At 43.4% G+C, this 21,397-nt stretch overlaps 1 long non-coding RNA gene across 1 annotated transcript; it reads left to right on the top strand.

The window, feature by feature from the left end:
• Nucleotides 1–9,804: 9,804 nt before the first annotated feature.
• Nucleotides 9,805–20,832, top strand: LOC308310005. Its single transcript, XR_013963446.1, has 4 exons — nt 9,805–9,881; nt 13,221–13,332; nt 17,592–18,646; nt 19,978–20,832. It is a non-coding gene; the product is annotated as an uncharacterized lncRNA (long non-coding RNA).
• Nucleotides 20,833–21,397: the final 565 nt, after the last annotated feature.

The following is a 21,397-nucleotide window of genomic DNA, read 5'->3' as shown; positions in this document are numbered from 1 at the left end:
GTAACAATCACAATTAGTTTGACCTTGTGTGTTTTCTGTAAATCTAAACACAGGCAACCTCCAGGATTCAACAGCCATCCATACATGCAGCTTCCACTTCAACAGTGCTTCCATCCACTTGAAGGCTGGGCGCAGCTTTTCTCTGGCTAGCTAGTGTAGATTTGTGTGGATTAGGCCACAGCTCTCATGCTGAGGACTTGAAGAGGCATAGGGAGAATAGGCCAGGAAGCTGTTTGGAATGGGATGTGGTCCCACCCCTCTCGTCCGTACCCTCAAACCTTTACCAAGGGCCCAAATCTCTGAGCCTCTTTGAACCGGCATTGCAAAATGAAAGACATTTCCAACGGACAGCTTTTCCCCATTGTTCTCTTCACTGAAAGGAGGAGCGAGAGAGGGAGAGAACAAGTGAGAGAGAAAAAAAGGGAGCTTTAGACATACATTTTCTCTCCTGTTCTTCGTCTTTCCTTCTCTTCCGGCCTCAAGCCACTTGTTGGAGGAAAAAGCCAGTCTCTGAAAATATGCTAGAGTGTTTTTCTTTTTCTTTTTTGCTATCAACAATCACCCTCATCCTCTCTTTTCTGAGACAGGGGAGGAGAAAGCAAGAGAGAGGAAAACAAAACAGAGAAGGGAAACTAGGATAAAAGAGAGGAAGAAAGCGAGTGCATTATGGAGACAGCTGTTGGGGAGGTTACGTGGAGATTTCCAGCCATTAACTTCAGACTGAGCCGCCTCCTGCACTTGAATCAGACAAGGGCCAAAGCAAAGGCCCGGGCCTTGACATGAAAAGAGGCAGGACTTGGCTTTATCTTTTGGGGCAAATGTTTACAAGTATATGTGGGGGCGAAAATGGCACGATGAACAGTGCAGAGAAAGACAAGAAAATGAGAACAAGATAGCTGAGAAGAGAGAGAGTAGAAGATAAAAGATCAAAATTAAAGGCAAACAGAATGGATAAAGCAGATGAGTGAAAGTGAAATATTGCTGACAAGGGCGAGAATTTGAATGAGCTATATAGGACCTACATATGTGCACGGGTGTCATATGTATCTCTGTCTCTCTCTCTCTCTCTCTCTCTCTTTTCAAAGGCTGCATAAACAAGGAAATGGGTCTGTAATCATTTCCAGAAATTGCCTTCCTTCTTCCTCTTCTACTGGGCAGACTCTCCGCCTCCGTTCATTAGCAGGCCCTTGCCTGATTAAAGCCTCTCACCATCCCAGATGAGAGAGAGAGAGAGAGAGAGAGAGAGAGAGACACACACAGAGAGAGAGACAGAGAGAGAGAGACAGAGAGGATACCCCAGTGCTGTCAAAGTGAGTGATACATCTGCCATGTTTTGTATTTTCATGGCCGTTTTATCAATATCTCATGTGACAAGTGTTCACTGCCCTGAGCATGTGTCAAGCAACTAATCAAACAACCATTAATACAAGTTTGGCTGCACTGCTTGAACACTGTGTGTGTGTGTGTGTGTGTGTGTGTGTGTGTGTGTGTGTGTGTGTGTGTGTGTGTGTGTGTGTGTGTGTGTGTGTGTGTGTGTGTGTGTGTGTGTGTGTGTGTGTGTGTGTGTGTGTGTGTGGCGCGCACGCGTGTGTGTTCTGCCACCAAGCACTGAGTAAATCTTACTCCTGATTTACTTTAGTTGCATGACTCTTACTGGAAATAGCCGATCTACATTTTTAGTGTGAGACAGTATAAATCCATAGAATTATAAAGGATAGAGTGAGGACCGGGAGCGACAGCCCCGCCCCCTGCTATTCATTTCAATAGAAGTTGCTCAGTGGAGTTTTGAAGCACCCGGAAGACTGCCGGAAGTACCATTATAACTCAATGGCTCGAGCGAGCGGAAGTTGAGAGCGGACCTCAAATTTGAGGTCAGGGTTGACACACGTTATATGCACATGACGTCACTGAACGTCCGTCCACCTCCATGAACGTGCTGCAGTTCCACTTTTGGCGAGCAGGTAGTGGCAGCTTCAACGTTGGCCAGCCCTGCTGGGGGTTTGTATATAAATCAGCCTTTAGTTTGGCATGTCAGTCCATTTGGTTTTGATCAGCCGAATCAAACACCCAGAATAGGGCTGGACAGAAAACACTGCATCAATATGGACAAACAATGCAATCCAAATAAAACCAAATATCAGTAAGCATGCTGGAAAATATTTCCTACTGAAATAAAATACAATTCTTTACAAAGGTTTCTGATCTCATGACGTTTACTTAGGAAGAGCAGGTTGAGAGGTCAATCCTGGAACACTGAGGTTCATCACACTAAATACTGAATGGTCTTAACTTAGTTAAAAAAACATATGTGCCTTTTCCACAAGTCCCATTTTTATCTTTAGAAAATATATATTATATTATATATTTGAAATTGTTTCTTCTTTTAAATTGAAACATTTTTTATTTGTATTTGCATTTGTATTATTATTATTTTTTTCAGGTTTATCATTTCCTTTGCTGTGTTTCTGCGTTAAGAGGAACGGAACAATACTGTACACTCATGCAGCCATTCATGGTGCACATGAGGCCAGCATGTTTCCAGTGCTAATTGTAAATCCCATTGAGTAAATTAAAGAAGCCATTTGTACTGTTCAATGTCCCGATGGTGAATGAAAAGGATCCATCACTGACATGATGCCACCCCCTACTTCCTTTGTCTTACCGAGGCCAGGCGAGTGTGGGAGTTTTCCTTTCTGTGTGTGTGTGTGTGTGTGTGTGTGTGTGTGTGTGTGTGTGTGCGCGTGTGTGTGTGTGTGTGTGTGCGTGTGTGTGTGCGCATGTCTTTTTGTGTCCTAATATTTGCTGCATAATGTAAGTTTGCTAGTATAATATGCTCACTGAAATCTTTGAATTTGAGATGTGCGTGCGTGTGGGTGCATGCGTGCGTGCGTGTGGGTGCATGCGTGTTGTGTCCGTTGTCAAATTGGAGGAACCATAGAGGGTCATTACAGCTGTCTCATTATAAAACATGTGACTATCTTGCAGGCCCTTCATTTCCTTCCTATCAGCTCATAATGCCTGCTCTGGCTTTGGAGGGACTACTGATCAATGTCATTGTCACGAAAGATGAAAAAGAACCGCAAACATTTTCAGAAGAAGACTCTTTTCATAAACACACGCACGCACACGCACACGCACATGCACACATCACTGGAAATAATGATGCAGACCAACAGAGGTATGTGTGGTTAGTTACACAAAAGGCTCCTATAGGAGGATGTCTTTGAGTTGATTCCTACCAGGACCGAGCTGTCGGGTGTAAACCTTGTATGTCCAAAACGCTCCCTTTTTCATCATTATTCTAAAAACATTTTAAAGTAGTGAAAATGGCCATCTATAAGCTCACAACGGCTCGCGATGTGAGGCGTTGTGAGCTTATAGATCAGCTATTGTCACTACTTTTGTGTGACACTCTTGTATGATGAAGCAAGACATTAATTTACAAAAAAAAATGAAAAAGTTGAAATATGAATTGCTCTACGATAGTCTGTAGAAGCTGTATAAAGGAAGTGTATCTCATTTCAGAGGATGCCTGATTTGTCTTTGGCACATCTGAAAAGAAAGGTGTTAACAGATGTACCCTGAAACCAGCATGCAACATCTCTCAGTGAATTCAGAAAATTCTCACCTTGCAGAAGAATGTTTGCTTAACTTGGACATTCCCAGGCATGTCCAATATTTGTGGGCAAAACTGGTCAGAAATTATCACAAATACCTAAAATAGCTGATTTACAAGCTCACAAAGCAGCATGTTGCTACGCATTGTGAGCTTGTTGATCAGCAATGTTTTGTACATCATACAACAAAGTATATATATATAGGGTTTAAGTGATTAACTACAGACAAACAGACAGAGGCAGGCAGGCAGGCAGGCAGTCAGGCATAAGGCAGGCAGGCATAAGGCAGGCAGGCAGGCAGACAAACATACCGATACACACAAGGATGCAATTAAAGAAGTGACAGCCACTGTGGGGACACACCAAAGGCTGTGTTAATAGATTCATAACCACTCCTCAGCCGATTCATATTAAATAATGTATCACGGCTACTTTGGTGTTGCATATGTATTGCTATTTCGTGTGACTGTTACTGTTTTCAATTAACATTTTCTGTCCCAAATTAGAGAAGCCACCTAGTATAGAATATAACACTTTGTCTTGATCAGATACAGGGTACGGCAATAAATAGAAGGCCATGACGCCTGCGACCATAATAAAGAGACCACAGTGCTTATACACTGTGTTGTCAGACTTGATGACTTCATTGGCAAGATTTTATGAGAGATGGGGCCAAGAAGGGTCTTAAATGTTACTGCTTGCAATTCTTTCTTGTTTTTTCTTTCTTTTTGAGCGGCGATAGCCCCTCCTGTATACAGCTTTAATGTTTGTGTTGTCTGAACAAACATTAAAACTGCCAATGGCAATAGAATTTAGGTCATATGTGTCTGAGCAAATCGGCATATGTGTGTCGGTGGGACCACCATTCTTGATGATGATGTGCGATTGATGTACAAAGATATTCAGTGTAGACAGAAATACAAGCGACCCTATAGGCCTACTATAGAGCCCTGGGGGACTTACAGTAATGTAATATGGCCAGTCTATGACGTACAGTGTAGGTCATCTATGACATGCAGAAACTAAACTACAATATGACATATATATACTCAACCCGATCCGACCCTCATTGACTACTACACCACCACTGCCCAAAACATGTAGTGTTGTTGTCAGTAGGAATAAACACAGATTACCACCCAGGAGGAAGTGGACTAAGAAAGGTGGGGGAGCCAAACCAAGTTCCTGTTTCTACAGATTTCTTCTCACTTTTTTACCGAATGGGTTTCCAGATTTCGTTCAAACAGCAGGGCTACCAACACTAGACTTTTAACAGATTAGATGTAATGTCCTGTGTTCTGAAGAATGTGGGGTTTTTATCAGGCTTGCTTTACTAGCATTGTAAAATGATGGGTTTCATCCATTAAAACGCAAAGAGAAATTGATTTGATGACTGAAGCAATCTTTCATAATAACCATTCATCATTTAAGTGAATATCTCTGTATAATTGCATGCACTGCATTGCATATCCTGCCCCAGAAACCTTTTAATTATTGTAGAGGCATTGTGAGATATCAAAGTTGATATTTTGAGGGTGGGACTAAAGGAAAGGTGTATCATGGCAATCCCCACTTAGGTTTTGAGGCATCTTGTATACAAGAGGACATTTTGGCCTAATGGTGGCGCTACAGGAAAGACCATGGGTCATCAAAGTCAGTAGGGTTTATTCATCCTCTGCAGGGCATGAAAGGTGCACTAGAAATTCCAAGAAAATCACCACAGTTGTTAAAAAGAAGAGATCTGAGCACAAATGTGGAGGAGAGTACTTGTATCAGAAATTCCAACATGTTATGACCAAGAACAGTTTTCATATCATACACCATCAGTATATACTTTTACAACTTTTTATCTCCTTTGAGCACATGGCTGGCTTCTTTGTTTTTCTCTGCAAATCACCCCAGTACTGTTTGAAACATCTCCTGGGAGTCAATTGTTGGATGGACAAATGGCTTGACCAACTGAGATTGCTGTCCTTATGCCCAATTCACGACAGCAGAAATTGTGGTTTTCAATTGTATACATGATTGTGTATAAAACATCTGAAATAGCCACGTCACCTTCGTGGGTACGCCTTGTCCCTGTCGAGTTCAGACCATAGCGAGCTCCTGGTTGGTTGTCCCTGTCGAGTTCAGACCATAGCAAGCTCCTGATTGGTTGTCCCTGTCGAGTTCAGACCATAGCGAGCTCCTGGTTGGTTGTCCCTGTCGAGTTCAGACCATAGCGAGCTCCTGATTGGTTGTCTGATCATAAAGTCAAACCTTCCTCAACTTTTTCATACTGTGTTTTGTTGGCTCCACCTCCTGCCGCGGTGAGGTCTCTTCTCACAGACAAAGCATGGAACCATGTTGCTTTCTCCAAAAGTGGGAGTGGAATACCATGTGGTGTGAATTCAGCGCTAGAGCTGCTAGTGGGCATGTGGATAAAAAAAACAGAATGAATAAAATAACAAAAATTAACAAGAAAAATAAAACAGATTGTCTAAGATTTGTATTGGCTGTCACTGTGTCAGTGGTTTGCATCATTCATTCATTCATTCGCTCTGAAAGTGATCCCAACTACATTGTTTGTCACTGTTTTTGTCGTTAGTTGTGGTGTAGACCCCACCATCCATTTCCGTTATAATGATTGTTAAAACAAAATTTATAGTTATCTTTTAGTCATCGTTCTTGCTGTGGACGGCCCTTTAGTCTGGCTTGGTGGTTCCCCTCTGATGTAACTCTATTTTGCTCTTTTTTCACTTTCCTGTCGTGCCTCAAAGGAGTTCAGGCCACTCCTCTTGACCCTAAATCCTTGCAAGCTATGAATCAGCACCCATTTCCTGCCGCAACTGTATCCTCCTTCGCCTGCATTCAAAGAGTGAGCAAGACAGCGAGAAGGCATTCAGAGAGTGTGAGAGAGAAAATAAATGGTAGATAGAGAATAAATCAGAGCGAGAGGGGAGGGAGGATGAGAAGCATGAGAGGGAGAGAAAGAAAGAGAAAAAATTATATAGCTGAGCAGCAAAAGGCCGGTCTGGCGGGAGAAGGTGAGTTATAGCAGGTTAGACCTGCTATACTTAATTTATAATTTGTTGACCGACTGCTGCGGTTGCTATAGCTGAAATAACTAAAAACTCCAGTGAAAATCTGGTATTTTCAATGAGCAACACAGTCGTACGATGAAGAAAGAGAAATAGGCTTTAGGGGCCTTTCACTGCCTGTGAGGAAGTGTTTGGGTTTTATTGGTTTCATATGACACGACAGGGCCTTTTTAAGATGTTGTAGACGCGCTGGTAAAAAAGCAGTCTGCCCTCTCCTGCATTAAGTGCCCCTGTGATCTCGGCCATATTTATAGGCACTGTCTTATGTCACATGGCTTCCATTTCTTCACTTGTTGGGACCCCCTGTGGCTGCTTTTACAAGCGCAGGGATGAAGAGGTCAAGAGATCCCTTGTCAATGACCTGAAGGCTGAGGAGAGGAGAGGAGAGGAGAGGAGAGGAGAGGAGAGGAGAGGAGAGGAGAGGAGAGGAGAGGAGAGGAGAGGAGAGGAGAGGAGAGGAGAGGAGAGGAGAGGAGAGGAGAGGAGAGGAGAGGAGAGGTAAAGAAGTACATTTATAGGTAAGGATAGCAGAAGACGTGACTGGACAGTATAGAATGAGGAGGCTGTAACTTGAACTGTGTGATGGAAGACAGAGAGGTTCATTATCGTAAAATGAAAATATTATTATTGTTTAAATTGTAAATGATCAAACTGAACTCCAACATGGTCGAGGCAGATGGCCGCCCACCCTGGAGCCTGGCTCTGCTCAATGCTTCTTTCCGTTTACAGCAGAGTTTTTCCTTGCCACTATTGCCAAATGCTTGCTCATTCATGGGGGAAATGTTGGGTCTCTGCTCTACACGTAAAGTGCCCTGAGACTTGTGATTTGGCACTATAAGTATGGCTTGATTAAGCTGTCACCACTTAAGTCACAGGAAGTTATTGCATCCACCTTGTGGACAGCTAGTTGTGCAAATGCTAACTATTACATGCAGTTCTGTGCTTCCAACTCAGAACCGAGGACAGCCTTGTTGTAGCAAGAGGCACTGCAACACAACAACTGTCCTTTAAAAGTCAAAGTCCACAGTCCAATCCTGGTCAGAGTCATAAATATTTACACCTTAATAGCAGTCCTTTATGACTTTCATTTTCATATCAACAAGATCCTTCAAGTTGATTAAAGCACTATATGGAAATGTGTCAGTTGTCACGCCCTGAAATTGCCCCAATGTTGACTAAGAAAACGACAAACCCATATTGGTATTATTACAACAGATGTGTTGTAGAAGTACACACTTAAGTGTCTTAAAACATTTACTGGCTTTATGCGACATGTCATTAACATTTCCCAGCCTGTGTCACTGAATGATAAAAAGCCATGAAATTATACCTGTACAAACGGCAGGTGTGGGGCTGCTATGCGTACAATGAGATATAGAAATCCGGCTTTAGGTCATCTATGGTGACTATGGTGATAAATAAATTTAAAAAAGGTTTAAATGAAAATTAAAACATGCTATCTCTCATTTAAAATAGGGCAATGGAATCTGAGTTCTGGGTGCTGACAATGAGTGAATGTCTCTCTCTCTCTCTCTCTCTCTCTCTCTCTCTCTCTCTCTCTTAATTTCTCCCTCGGTCTTCAGCCCTCTGCATCTGCTCTCCTTCTCTAGCATGTGGTATGGCACAGAGGTTTTAGTGGGCACTAAAAATACACTGTTAAAACACAGTTTTAAAAGTTCCTAAAAGCATTTTTCCTCTCTGGGGTTGGCACTTTTATCCACGATCAGATTTCACATATGACATGAGCGCACCTGGGGAGGGGAATGAAAGGAAGGGGGGGGGGGCTCCCACACATCGTGTGGAGAAGGGGGAAGGCTAATCAGATTTATTGTTTTAATCAGAGAGGGAGGTGTCTCTTTCCCTTTGTGGTGATGACTTTGTGACCTCCGAACAATCCCAGACTCGAGTCCTCTGCAGCCGAGATGTGAGAGACAGTCGGATGAAGTGAATGGCTGCCCTGGTTCGTCTCAGTGGCTGCGCGCCTTATGTATGTTGACACAGTTACCATCCAGCGCTGAAACTGAACTACTGCTTAACGATGCTTTATGATGATTACCACCAACCCCAGAAAACTAGGTCACAGGACAAGAAGGAAAAAGGATCAGTATAGTGTAACAACTGATCATTGTGAAATGAGTGATAAGGATGCTCTCATTAGCCTACAATCCACCAATACAATACAATATTCAGGACATCCGTTCTTTTTATATTTTTATCGAATGGGTTCCAAGATTACTTCAATCTGCTAAGGATGTCAATTAGCTACAACAGATTCTGGACAGTTCTGACAAGCATTTTGATTGGTCAAAATGATTCCAGATGTGCTCAAATCACAATATAGCCATGCTCAAAATACAATTCCATGGTTAAAGGGATGCTAATCGCCCGCTTTGCTAGGCTAGAATCTTCAATGTCAAATCAAGTAGTACTAATTTACTTACTAGAACTTTTGAAATTTTCACCATTAAATATACTGTATGGGTTAGATTTAGTTGAATTAGGCCTACAAGACAATATATATAGTTTTGATGGTAACATGTAATTACACTCAAGGTTCAATACTGTTATTACCACTTCATGCTAAATTGTTCTATTGCTCAACCACTTAAGCCCTTTGTCATGTGGTCACAACGCGACAGGTAGTGAGCTTGTGTCTATTTAAAAATAGAAAATTACTTTTGTGAACAATATCCCACCTACAGTATAATGACATGCACGAAATAGGGATGTTGAAAATGCTTAAATGTTCAGTTCTTGTATTTTCTTTAGTCAGTTTGAGTGTATTAGCCAGTGTGAAAGTGTCCATGCTGCTCAGGAGGGAGTGGGCACACTGGGGTCAAATCCAAACTGTCCATGCTGCTCAGGAGGGAGTGGGCACACTGGGGTCAAATCCAAATGTGACAAGACTCACAGGGACGAGGCCCTCGACCCCTTCTACCATCTCGTAAAAATGATTTTTATTTGCACTTTTTCCCCTTTTATAGTACTCTGTGTGTGCAGGAAGGCATTTGAGAGCAGGAAGAGGTAAAAGAAAAAAGACTCAAAGTCCTCTCTCTGTGTGTGTCTCTCTCTCTCTTTCTCTCTCTCCGTAGGGATAGCACAGTGACAAGGGGAAGGGGTTAAGGCTGAGTTCAAGGGGGTCAACATTCCCAAAGGTCAAAGGTCAGGTTCAGACAGGAGAGAGGTGAGCTGCACTGTGTTTTAAGGACTTCTTTTTATATAGTGTTTCGGATAAAGACACGTGTGAAGTGTGTGTGTGTGTGTGTGTGTGTGTGTGTGTGTGTGTGTGTGTGTGTGTGTGTGTGTGTGTGTGTGTGTGTGTGTGTGTGTGTGTGTGTGTGTGTGTGTGTGTGTGTGTGTGTGTGTGTGTGTGTGTGTGTGTGTGTGTGTGTGTGTGTGTGTGTGTGTGTGTGTGTGTGCGCGCGTGCGGAGGGGGCATGGTCCTTTTAAAAGTCGGGGTTACACAAGTGGGGAATGAGAGCTGGACCTCGTAGGAGTAAAAAGGGAGCATGGATGAAAATCTATAGCCACTCATTGATGTCCGTGGAGTGGAACATAAAGTGTAGAGCGATGAGTATGGGACCTGTGCCCAGAAGGAGGGAGAAGATTGTGGCTTTGAATCGCACATGGCCACAGAGCTAAGAGAAGCAGTAAAGACGCTATACACATTTTCAGATAACTGTATTGTGGGTTTTGAATGTTTTTCTTGGCTGCCCGAACACACATCCACGTTTCCGCGGCCTCTACCAGGGCTTGTAGCGCTGGAACCGAGCTGAGGAAATGAATCGCAGTTACACAAACACAACCTGCAATTTGAAATGTTCCCTTGGACATTCTGAATTGTTCAAGACAAGACAGTGCTATGGTGGAAATTCAGGACAATAAAAAATAAATCACAAAGAGGACGTTCAACTCAGTATTGAAGGGATTAGAGGTGTTCTTCACTAGCCAATGACAGAAGTCCCTGCTGCTATACAAACAAAAGTAGTTTCAGTGAATCGTAATCAGAGATGCAATCAAAGCCAATGGCGATATCTCTGCTGTGATTAGATTTTGGTTAATTTATTTAGTCTCAGATTTGGGGAAACCGGTTGATCCTCCCAGTGGTCAGAAATGACCACATGCATGCAGTACTAAATACAATTCATTTGTTACATCTCATATACTGTATATATTGTACAGGCATAGGAGGCCTTAAGTATGTTTCACCAGTTTCAATTGAAACGGGCCTCCACCCTCAGGGGGGCCTCAACAAAATAATGATGTCATAGGTATATGGGGGCCTCATATTTGGTCTTAAAAACAGGCCTCCAGATTCCTCCAGATTCCACACACTCCTTGACATTGCAGCAACAATAGTTTGTCCACTCTGAGAATCAGTTCACTATTATCTTCATGTAAACTGAAAAAGAAGATGCATAAATGTCTTGTGTAATAGCATGACCTCAGCATTTCAAGCCTTAATTTGCTGCCTTCAATTTCAATGTCCCATAGCACATTTTATATTATGCAATTGTTTGTCATAATTGGAATATAACTTGAACCCACTGAACCCAGCCGCCACACCCCATACATACACAATGTTGGTGTGCTTGTTAAAAAAAACATTACACATCGAAATCTGAGAAAATGTCCAAAATGACCCCCTCACCTCTGTGTGCTTCTCTGGCATGTGGAGGCCTAATTCTCCATGCAGTGATCACTATATACAGTAGATGGGATTAGATTAGGTTAGATAAGATTAGGGATTGTTTGAGAATAAACATTCAATGTGATTCCGAACACGTAATCCTTGCACTATAGCCTGTAATCCCTGTAATCCATGGGCAGGCTTGTTTACACAATGCAATCCTTAGTGATATTTAATGTAACTCGGAAGAGAGTATACAAACAGAACCAAATGGACCTGGGTCCATTTGGTTCCGTTTGTACTCTCTTCCGAGTTAGGAGTTGTAGGAAAGGGACGGAGCAAAGGGGTTGTGGATATAAATTAGGATTTATGATCCCTATCCTGATCCAGTGGGCGGAAAGCCTGGTTTTCATTCCGAATTGACAGTGCGATCTGGTCTAGAGCCCTCTTTCTATATATACACACACACACATATTATATCTCTCAGACCAAGACTGGATCAGCAAACTGCGAAGCGACTTGATCCCAGTCTAGTAATCCCTGGTGTCCGATCCCTCTGCGGTGTCTCAGGATGTGTCTGATTAGGCCCAGTGGGTGTCCGTCTTCCCTCCAAACAACGTGAACTCTGTAGGGTCACCAGCTGTCCTCAGTACACACTACAGGAAAACTATCCTGGCCGTGAAACATGATATGTGATGTGTAACTGTATCGGATTATTTATATAAAATCTTTATCAGCAAATGTGGCAGAAGAACACTGAAACCCTGCCACGTCTTTCAGTGAGAGTAAACGCCGTCCTCTGAGACGCCGATACGCGATACACGTTGTGGTAAATGTATCTGTCTCTCAGTATGAAATTCTCATCTAAAATGTGACATTGTTTAACTTTGGATCATATAATTTGTGCACGGTTTTGTTGCTTAATATAAAAAATAAATGGGGGTCGAAGGATTACCGTGATCCCATTTGTGGACATTTATGATAGCAGTCGTTAGGCTGGCCTTGAAGATATTGTAAAAACTCACAGCTATAGTGCAACTTTTATTTATGATGTCACTGATTTTGTGATGGCTGGCACATGTAGCAAAGTGGTCGTTTTTTGAAAAGGCCAATCATCTCAGCTTCATTGGTCTAGTGCTGAAGAAAGATTATTTATAAGTCCCAATCAAAAAAGCTGTGACCGAAAAGCTGTTGCATCACGTCTCTCTGGCCCCCATAACTCACTATACACTGGGAGATTAAATGTGGAGCTGGGTGAATTAAAATGGACTGACCGGCGCTTGTTTAGAGGCTGACAGTGGCATGCACAAACACATACACACTCACATGCACATGCCGACACAAGACCTGGAACGCACACACACACACACACACGCGCACACACACACACACACACACACACACACACACACACACACACTCGCGTGAGAGAGTGAGTGAGTGAATCAATTCCTGTCTCCACTATCAATCCATATCCCGAACGTTTGGCCTCTTTCTGTGAATAAACTGAGCTACAGTCCTAACAGCAACCCAATATTTTATATATTTCACTGGTGTCAAAGTCTCAAACTGAGCTGATACCTTCTGGCACTTGGCAGAAATGTCTCCCCACTTGAAAGGTGCTTGGCCGAGAATAGCTCAAGTTTTGTGTGTCTGTCAATGTGAAAATGTGTGACGCTGAAAACCGATGATCAGTGGCCTATCGTATAAGATGCTGCACTGTAAACTCCTCGGTGTTCATTTGACCCTGCAGAGTGTGCAAATCGGTCCATTTCGTTCCATCTGTTCCCTCTCAAGTAACCCTCAGGACTTTGCAGTGTATTCTCTATTCACCTTGAAAGACAACCGAAACAATTTGTACTTTGCAAATGTCCTTTTTGTTCTACTTCCCAGAAAGCCCTCCATTGACGGCCGCATGTGGTGATGTTCTCAATCAGTGGGAAACGGAGCACCGGTCAGGGCCTCGCTCACCCGGCGTACACGGCGGCGACAGAGACGGACTCAGGTAACCAGGAAGGTGTAATTACGCGTCCGCCTGATCCCTGTGAGTGCTCCCACTGACCACTTTCTCCACCGGCGGCACCGCAGGCTTTGGCACGGGTGGCAGAGAGGGTCACTGTTTAATAATGAACAGGTCGAGCCCGCTGTAACGGATACATGCACCTGCTTTATGCATCAGTCAATTACCTAATTAGAACTCTCTCCCTCAGGGGAAAGCTAATACCTGTCTCGCTGGAGCGGCAGGACAAGCCCTCCATGTGAACGGAGGCGCTTAGCAGACAGACAGATACCTGTGTGTGAGGCTTTGTGTGCGAGTGAGAGACTGTGTGTGTGTGTGTGTGTGTGTGTGTGTGTGTGTGTGTGTGTGTGTGTGTGTGTGTGTGTGTGTGTGCGCGCGCGCGCATGTGTGGGTTGGTGGGTGTAAGTGTGAGCAACAATAGAAAGGGGGTCCCGTATTGCTTTGCACAGATCAGGTACCCAAGGACACTCATGGGAAATTGTGCTCTCTGAGATTGTGATCCACTGACTATCCAATGCCCCCCCCCCCCCCCCCAACACACACACACACAGACCCCCCCTACACACACACACACACACAGACCCCCCCTACACACACACACACACACATGCACACACACACAGACACACACACACACAGAGAGACCCCCCCCCCCTACACACACACACACACACACACACACACACACACACACACACACATACATACACACCTGCCGCCCTCGACTATTCAACTCACCCTGAGAAAGTGATCCATGAAACTCAGATGACGGGGGGGTCTGGGGAGTTTGTACCCTGGTTCTTTGTGAGAGGATTTAGAAATACAGTATTTACTTAAAGTGGGCACGCTCACCGGAGCTCCGTGATGAGCGGATCATCGAGTGGTGCTTTCTGAGGGTGCGGCCGACTGATTGCGAGGTCAGACCGTAATAGTCTCCTGGTGGACGCTGGCGCGCACGGCTGTGCAGGGCCCACGCTTTAATGACGCAAGGACAGCTGTGTCCAAACTGTTCACTTGAAGCGTTCAGCATGGGAACACTGAGGTGGAGCCAGGGGCAGGCAGAGGAGGGAGAGTGATGACGAGGCTGCCTCTCACACGGTGCAATCTGCCGCGTTAATTGTGTCCATTTGTAACTCTGAGAGTGCACAAATGTTATACGGGTCCTTCTGGTTCCACTTGTACACTCTCAGAGATAAAAGGAACACTTTACCGATGTAAAACTTTATCTTGATATCCTGATCTGGTCCTCACCAGAGCCATTGTGAGAGAGAGTTACAAGTTGTAACTCTCTCTCTCAATAGCTCTGGTGAGGACCAGATCAGGACATGGGCTGATTGGCTTTGGTATGTCGTAACTTACGACATACCAAAGCCAATCTGTTGTAAATAGAAAATATTATTCGTCCAATATTCAGTATTCAATAATGTTTTGCCAAAACCACCTAACAGTTACTGTGTAAGTTGTTTCGGTGTGCTCAGACATAACGACAGCAAGAATAAGAAGAATCGGCGACCAACAGTTCCAAACACTATATTGTGCATGCAGTTCCAAACATTGAATCCTTATAGTGGGTGTTGATGAAGCCCGCGTGATACATCAACCACGTGATAGCACTGCGGTGAGGTGAAAGAGTGTCATAGCTCTCTCTTACAACGGTCTGGTCCTGCAATAATGCTCATTATACGACAGATACCATTTCTGTCTTGCTCTGTGTCCCAGAGGTGGGCTGTGGATAGTTCGGAAATCTGCCTACCAGTGATATCATCGGTGATGATTCCAAACGAATGGAAAATACAGCCTCTCTCTTCCTGGCAAGAATAGCACGCTGAAATAGAAGCCACTGTTGTTGCATCAATAAGACACTGAAAAAAGTTTTGATGATGTCATCAGTAGACTAATTCCCAAACGAGCCAGTCCACCTCTGAGGCACAGAGCGTGTATAGACAGAAATGTACATTTGGTTACATTTGTAACACTCTCAGAGTTAAATAAACGTATTGCTGTCCATATACAGTAAGAGCAGAGACGGAGGAAGGAGAGTTGGAGTGATGGGACTCTCACTTTCTCCGAGGCAGAAGGGGGCGGGGGAAGGGTGGACATTCAGGATCGGTCCGATGTTTGGTCCATATATCTTCATCACGGTATCCCATGATCCCACACTCTGCCCCGCCCACCTCGCTCTGTCAGGGAATGAGAATGACAATCAGGGAAATGCATCACTCCCCCTTTCCCAACCAAACCAACAAGACATTGCCGTCACCGATACCCTGCACACACACACGCACGCACGCACGCACAGTGTTTTACTACACAAAAGAAAATCAATTCCTGCTTATTAATAATGACTATGGTGTAAATCTCAGTGCTGCAAGGGAGAAGGATAAAATGGAGAAAAGAACTGGGGCTGGAGATGGGGGGGGGGGGGGGGGGGTGCATGTTCCTAAAAATCAATTTTCACACAACAGAACTATTACGTTATTGAGAAGTGGGATGACTGATTGGGAGACTGTAGCGGGAAGGGAGATGTAGAGATGAATTGCCTACTCACACTTTTTGTGTGTGTGTGTGTGTGTGTGTGTGTGTGTGTGTGTGTGTGTGTGTGTGTGTGTGTGTGTGTGTGTGTGTGTGTGTGTGTGTGTGTGTGTGTGTGTGTGTGTGTGTGTGTGTGTGTGTGTGTGTGTGTGTGTGTGTGTGTGTGTGTGTGTGTGTGTGTGTGTGTGTGTGCGCATGCGTGTGTGTGTGTGCATGCATGTATGGGTGTGAGCTGAGCTGTGTCTATGGCTAGCTGTGCATGCACGAGGGTGGTCATTTCTTTCTTTTATACATTGGTGTGACTGCATGCCATGTATGTGTGACTGTTTCGGTACATTATTCCTCGTAGAGCACATACATATTGCTGATGGTTATATTTGGCCAATTAAAGTTAGTATTCAGAACACCTATAATTATGTTGTCAACCATCACTGTTTATTAAATATATGTCCTTCCTTCTTCCCACCCTTCATTCCTTTATTCCTTCATTGGTTGGTTGGTTGGTATACTCCTTCCTTCCTTCCTTCCTTCCTTATACGTCCTTCCTTCCCTTGTTTTCTTGCACATACTGTAATGGCCGAGATGAAGAAGTGACACCAAGCCCACTTCTTCTGCATGCTTAGCATCCTGAAGTATAAAGAGAGGGATGTGGCCTGTCTCAGCGAGAAAATCCCAAAGTGCTTGCAGACTCCTAGCTGCTAATACAGCTAATGCAGTAATGTAAGGGCCGAGGCGATTAATGAGAGCGCTCTGGCCCTGACATCTCAGACACCCTAATGTTACTGCAGCGTCTCCCTGGTCGTGCTTTAATCCATCACCGGCCACCATAACCCAATTACAGCCTGACGCTTTACTTTTAGCTCCTCTGCTGGGTCGTTCACACACATCTGTAGAGGGCACACAACCACACACGCACACACACACACACACACACACACACACACACACACACACATTTATATAAGTGTTTGAGCATAGACAGACATACACATTTTGGGGAGCGAAAAGGCTCTGTAATGGCATAGTTATAGACACACGCACGCGCGTGCGCAAGCACACACACACACACACACACACACACACACACACAGTCTCAACGGATTCAGTCATGCAAACTAAAAACAACAACTTATTTTTTCATACAAATCCCGATACTATACTTTAGATGTGGGCTATTATCCTTCTCGTGTCAACGGGGTGATCACCATGCAGGTATTGTGGTAAACCATTTTGTCCCCATGCATATCACCCAATGTGATCTCTCAGAATCACTTCAAACATTCAAACGATATGTTGAATATGACTTACGGTACTTAGATTTTGAATATGTCCAACATTAGCCTATTACCTTCAAAACAGTTCAGTCACTACTGAAAACAGTTCAGTAGGTTTGAAACTCGTAGATATTCTGGCCTTTTGACCACTGCTCATTCAGTGGTCGAGTACTGTACTCTGATTTATATTTTAGTCAGCTAATTTCCTCATTTCCTGGATCCCCATTGTGTAACTGGCAGAACCCCTGTCTTGTTTTGATAGTAATCTTTGCATTATGCCCGGTTCCCAGAGGTGCATCAGCATATAGGCTCCAGTCATGGGGTTGGGGGTGGCGGGAGGGGGTATGCACTGCATTTTTCATGAGACCCTCCTGTGCAATATTTATGATCCACCCTGATTCATTCAAAAACAATACTTAACTTTTTTTCTCCCAACAGGATCACTGTGACAAGATCCAGCTGCCAAACCCTGGAGCAGGAACAAAGAAAGTTTGATGTGATGCAGTGCAGGAACTAGAAGGAACCTTCGCATGCTCCTCATTTATACTTCATGTACAGCAGTGCCGCACGGCAAAACAGGCGACCTGCAAGCTCACAAAGTTCAGTGAGCTTGTAGATCTAGATCGGCTGTCTTTGCCCTGTGATAACATAACCCGACAGGGTACAAATGAAAGCAATAAGCTCTAAGAGGGCGTGGTTTACAATGATTTTAGAACAGCTACTGTAAGTGGCGTTGTTAGGCACAATGCAGACTCAGACTGTACTGTAAATCATGGCCTCATATGGTGCCTATTGCTTTTATAAACCTGTTACAAAATATGGCACGAAAATCATAGACATAATATCATATCAATTGATCATTTTAATAACTTTTTCACCACAAGAGTAATTGCTCAAAGGAATCAGTCCCCCACTGCCTGCCAGTCATTATAGATACTTACCACTGATGTATTTATGGATTATTTTAAACACTGCTTTTAAAATGCATATTAAAACATTTTTTTATTCCTTGGTTTTTGAGTTTAGTAACCTACTAATGTTTGGTTGTATTTTTATTGTGCTTTTGTGGTGTTATTGTAGGCTACTTAGTTCGGGTGTACAGCAATTTAGTCAACTCTGCTGTTTTAAATATGCTTTATAAATAAAGTTGGAATGGATCAAATGACGTTCCCAATGTTCCTCCCTGCCTGTATCCCTCTCTCTTTCTCTGTCTCTTTTTCACTTCCGTCTGTTATGTCACAGACTCACAGCACTGTAACCGCATTGTCAATCCAAAGATCTATGTACTATATGGCTTCCTTTAAATCAGGTGGATTGACTTCTTAAGAGTTACTGGAGGAGTCTACTTCCATTAGCCACTCCCCAACTACTGCAAATTAACTTAAATGTACCCGCTCAATAAAGTTCAAGACAATCATTTGCATGTCAATGTCCTTTTTTCTTTCAGGGCTCTCCCAAACATACAGCTGACTCGTGCAAATCCTCCAGCTACTGTAAGTTAAGATGGTTGTGATTTTGCCGTACTGTTGCCAATTATACAATTATTAGCTGATTGCTAAGGGAAAGGGAGTTTAATTGAAATGGGAACTTAGCAATCTGGTATAATACTAATAATAATGTATGAATAATGATTTAAAAAAACATGACAAAAATGTCTTCAATTTGAAAATCGGTTTCATTTGTTTATTTCCATCTCTTTCAGTTACATTATTTGCTGTTGTGAAAGGGGTGTATTGTGATGTTGTAGGGGTGTATTGTAAATGTATCTTTGTGGGGGTTCTCTCTCCTGATGGGATCAAAGCAGTATCCCAACCTGAAAATGTATTTTCTGTGTACTAAAGAGAGAAGTTACTGAACTCTTCATAGCAATGATTACTATTGGAATATATAGAGCTAACCTTTCCACAACAAATGTACTTTGTCGTACTGTTTGTTTGGAGTTGTCTGTTAGTCATCAGACTATACAGCTAATGATGACTCTGCCTATGACGACAATTGACAACATGCATTTGTTAATGTCTCCATCAATATTATAGGTGTCCAGTAGGCCTAATCATATTACAGATGGCTCCGAACAGTTTAGACCAGTGAAATGCATGTCAGCCTATACCTATAACAACATAGTAGCGTATCTGGGAGAGTGTGTTCCACATTTACATCCTCATACATCATAGAACTTACCCATATAGTTTCATTTGACTAGCAGCGATTAATTGTATCTTGTCTTAATGTCTTAATATGACATTCAATGCCACTGCCCATCTTCCAATCAATAGATTGAAAGACGCGTTTCGGATTACACTCCACCAAACCGCTGCTCTTCTTTCCCAACTCTATACCATCGTCCCTATAGCGTCTGTGTCATCATCATTAACACGTGTTTGAGCTGGATTCATGTCACTAAATGAGTTACCTCGCATCATTAGTGGCTGAGATCATGTTCACACCAATCTAGCAATAATGGAATCATTGAAGAAATGGGTGTGATGTTAGGGGTGAGTGAGTGGGGTTCTATTTAGGGGAGTCACTGGGGTTGGGGCGGCTAGAATGATACCCTCCACCACCACCTGGAGAGTAGACTGCAGGTGTTGACCAGGCCCCTGCAGGTAAAGTGAAGAAGGTTTGATCAGATGAACAATGCCAAGGCTAGGGATGACTGTATCTGTCATGATATTCTACAGTACACCATATACAATCCCCAGTGTTATCCATTTGTAACTCTTGGTGCACAAATTACTCTTACAGCCTTGTAAGCAAAAAATGTGTCTCTTCTCTCTCTCTCTCTCTCTCTCTCTCTCTCTCTCCCCCTCCCCGTCCCTCTCAGATGTCAGCCTGCCAGAGACAAAGTTCGTCAGAGAAACAAGAGGGGTGGAGTCGTGGACCTCTAAGGAGGAGACCTCGCAGCACGCTCAAGTGCTATAAGTGCCCGGGAGTCGTCTTACAAGAAACACTTATTGCATTTTGTATTGAGCATGATGTTATGAAAAATTAATGTAGTGATGGTGCTCCCGCTTCTCCAGTCTGTGTGTGTGTGTGTGTGTGTGTGTGTGTGTGTGTGTGTGTGTGTGTGTGTGTGTGTGTGTGTGTGTGTGTGTGTGTGTGAGTGTGTGAGTGTGTGAGTGAGAGTGTGCGGATGAACAAATGTGGCTGAATGTGTGTGCTGTGCAAATATTTGGTCTTGATTTCTGTGTGTCGGTGCGTGTGTGCGGGCGCGCGCGCGCGTGTGTGTGTGTGTGTGTGTGTGTGTGTGTGTTTGAAACTGGTGCCAGTTGAACGTGGGGGACTTCCTTGCATAACTATATACAGTACATATCATGCAGATTTCCATCTCCAGAGGCCTGACATGTCAATTAAAAGTACCCAATGAATCAATGACAGGCACTTTATTGATAATCGTTACTGTACAGGCTTCCCTGGATTTGGAGCTTATATTCCCTCTGTTCATGCATAGTATTGACTTCAGTATTGGCAAAGCAATAGTATAAAAATACTATACCCGGAAGTGGGACGATGTACAGTATATACACAAAAACAATAACAGCGGAAAGTAATGTTTGCAGTGCAATGCAACATCAACATGCCATAATATTTGCAGCACTTTAAAGTGAGCGTGGAACTTTGTATGGGACGTGTGCTAGTGTATGTCATGGTGTTGGATTATGTTACATACTGTACACCAGTGATTCCCAACCTTTAAAATGTTAAGGACTCCCATTTGATGTATGTACATAATTTTTATCTTCCTCAGTCTGAATTAAACTGACAGTATACAAATGGAACCTTACATGCCCAATTGGTTCCATTTGTATGGACTTACAGACTCGTAAGGGTTCATTTGGTTCCTAACTAAAAAGAATTTACCCGGGGACCCCCTGAAACCTCCTTACAGACCCCTGGGTGTCAATTGAACCCACCTTGAGACCACATTGAGCAAGACCCACTGTAGAGTGTATTGGCGGAAGTACCACTCAAGGAAATGATGTTGACGCTTTACAAATCAGTTTACATTCTTCGTGAATTAAACAATGTTTTGATTGGTCAAAAAATATCCTATCTGTGAGAAATACAGATCTGATATACTCTCTGCCTTAGGTTGTGACCAGGCTTTTCTCTTCACAGATGAGTAAGGCCGGGGCTGAGGCTACCTTGAGAACCAGTGCACTACAAATTCAGCAAAATAGTATATCCTCCAATAGTAAGAATGGGAATTCAATTACGTTCATTACATTCTCTCAGGGTGCATG

This window comes from Protomyctophum bolini (genome assembly GCF_963924005.1).
Source record: "Protomyctophum bolini genome assembly, chromosome: 22".
In the NCBI taxonomy this organism is placed as follows: Eukaryota; Metazoa; Chordata; class Actinopteri; order Myctophiformes; family Myctophidae; genus Protomyctophum; species Protomyctophum bolini.
The sequence above is the reverse complement of the archived record's forward strand: the minus strand, read 5'-3'. Positions and strand labels throughout refer to the sequence as shown.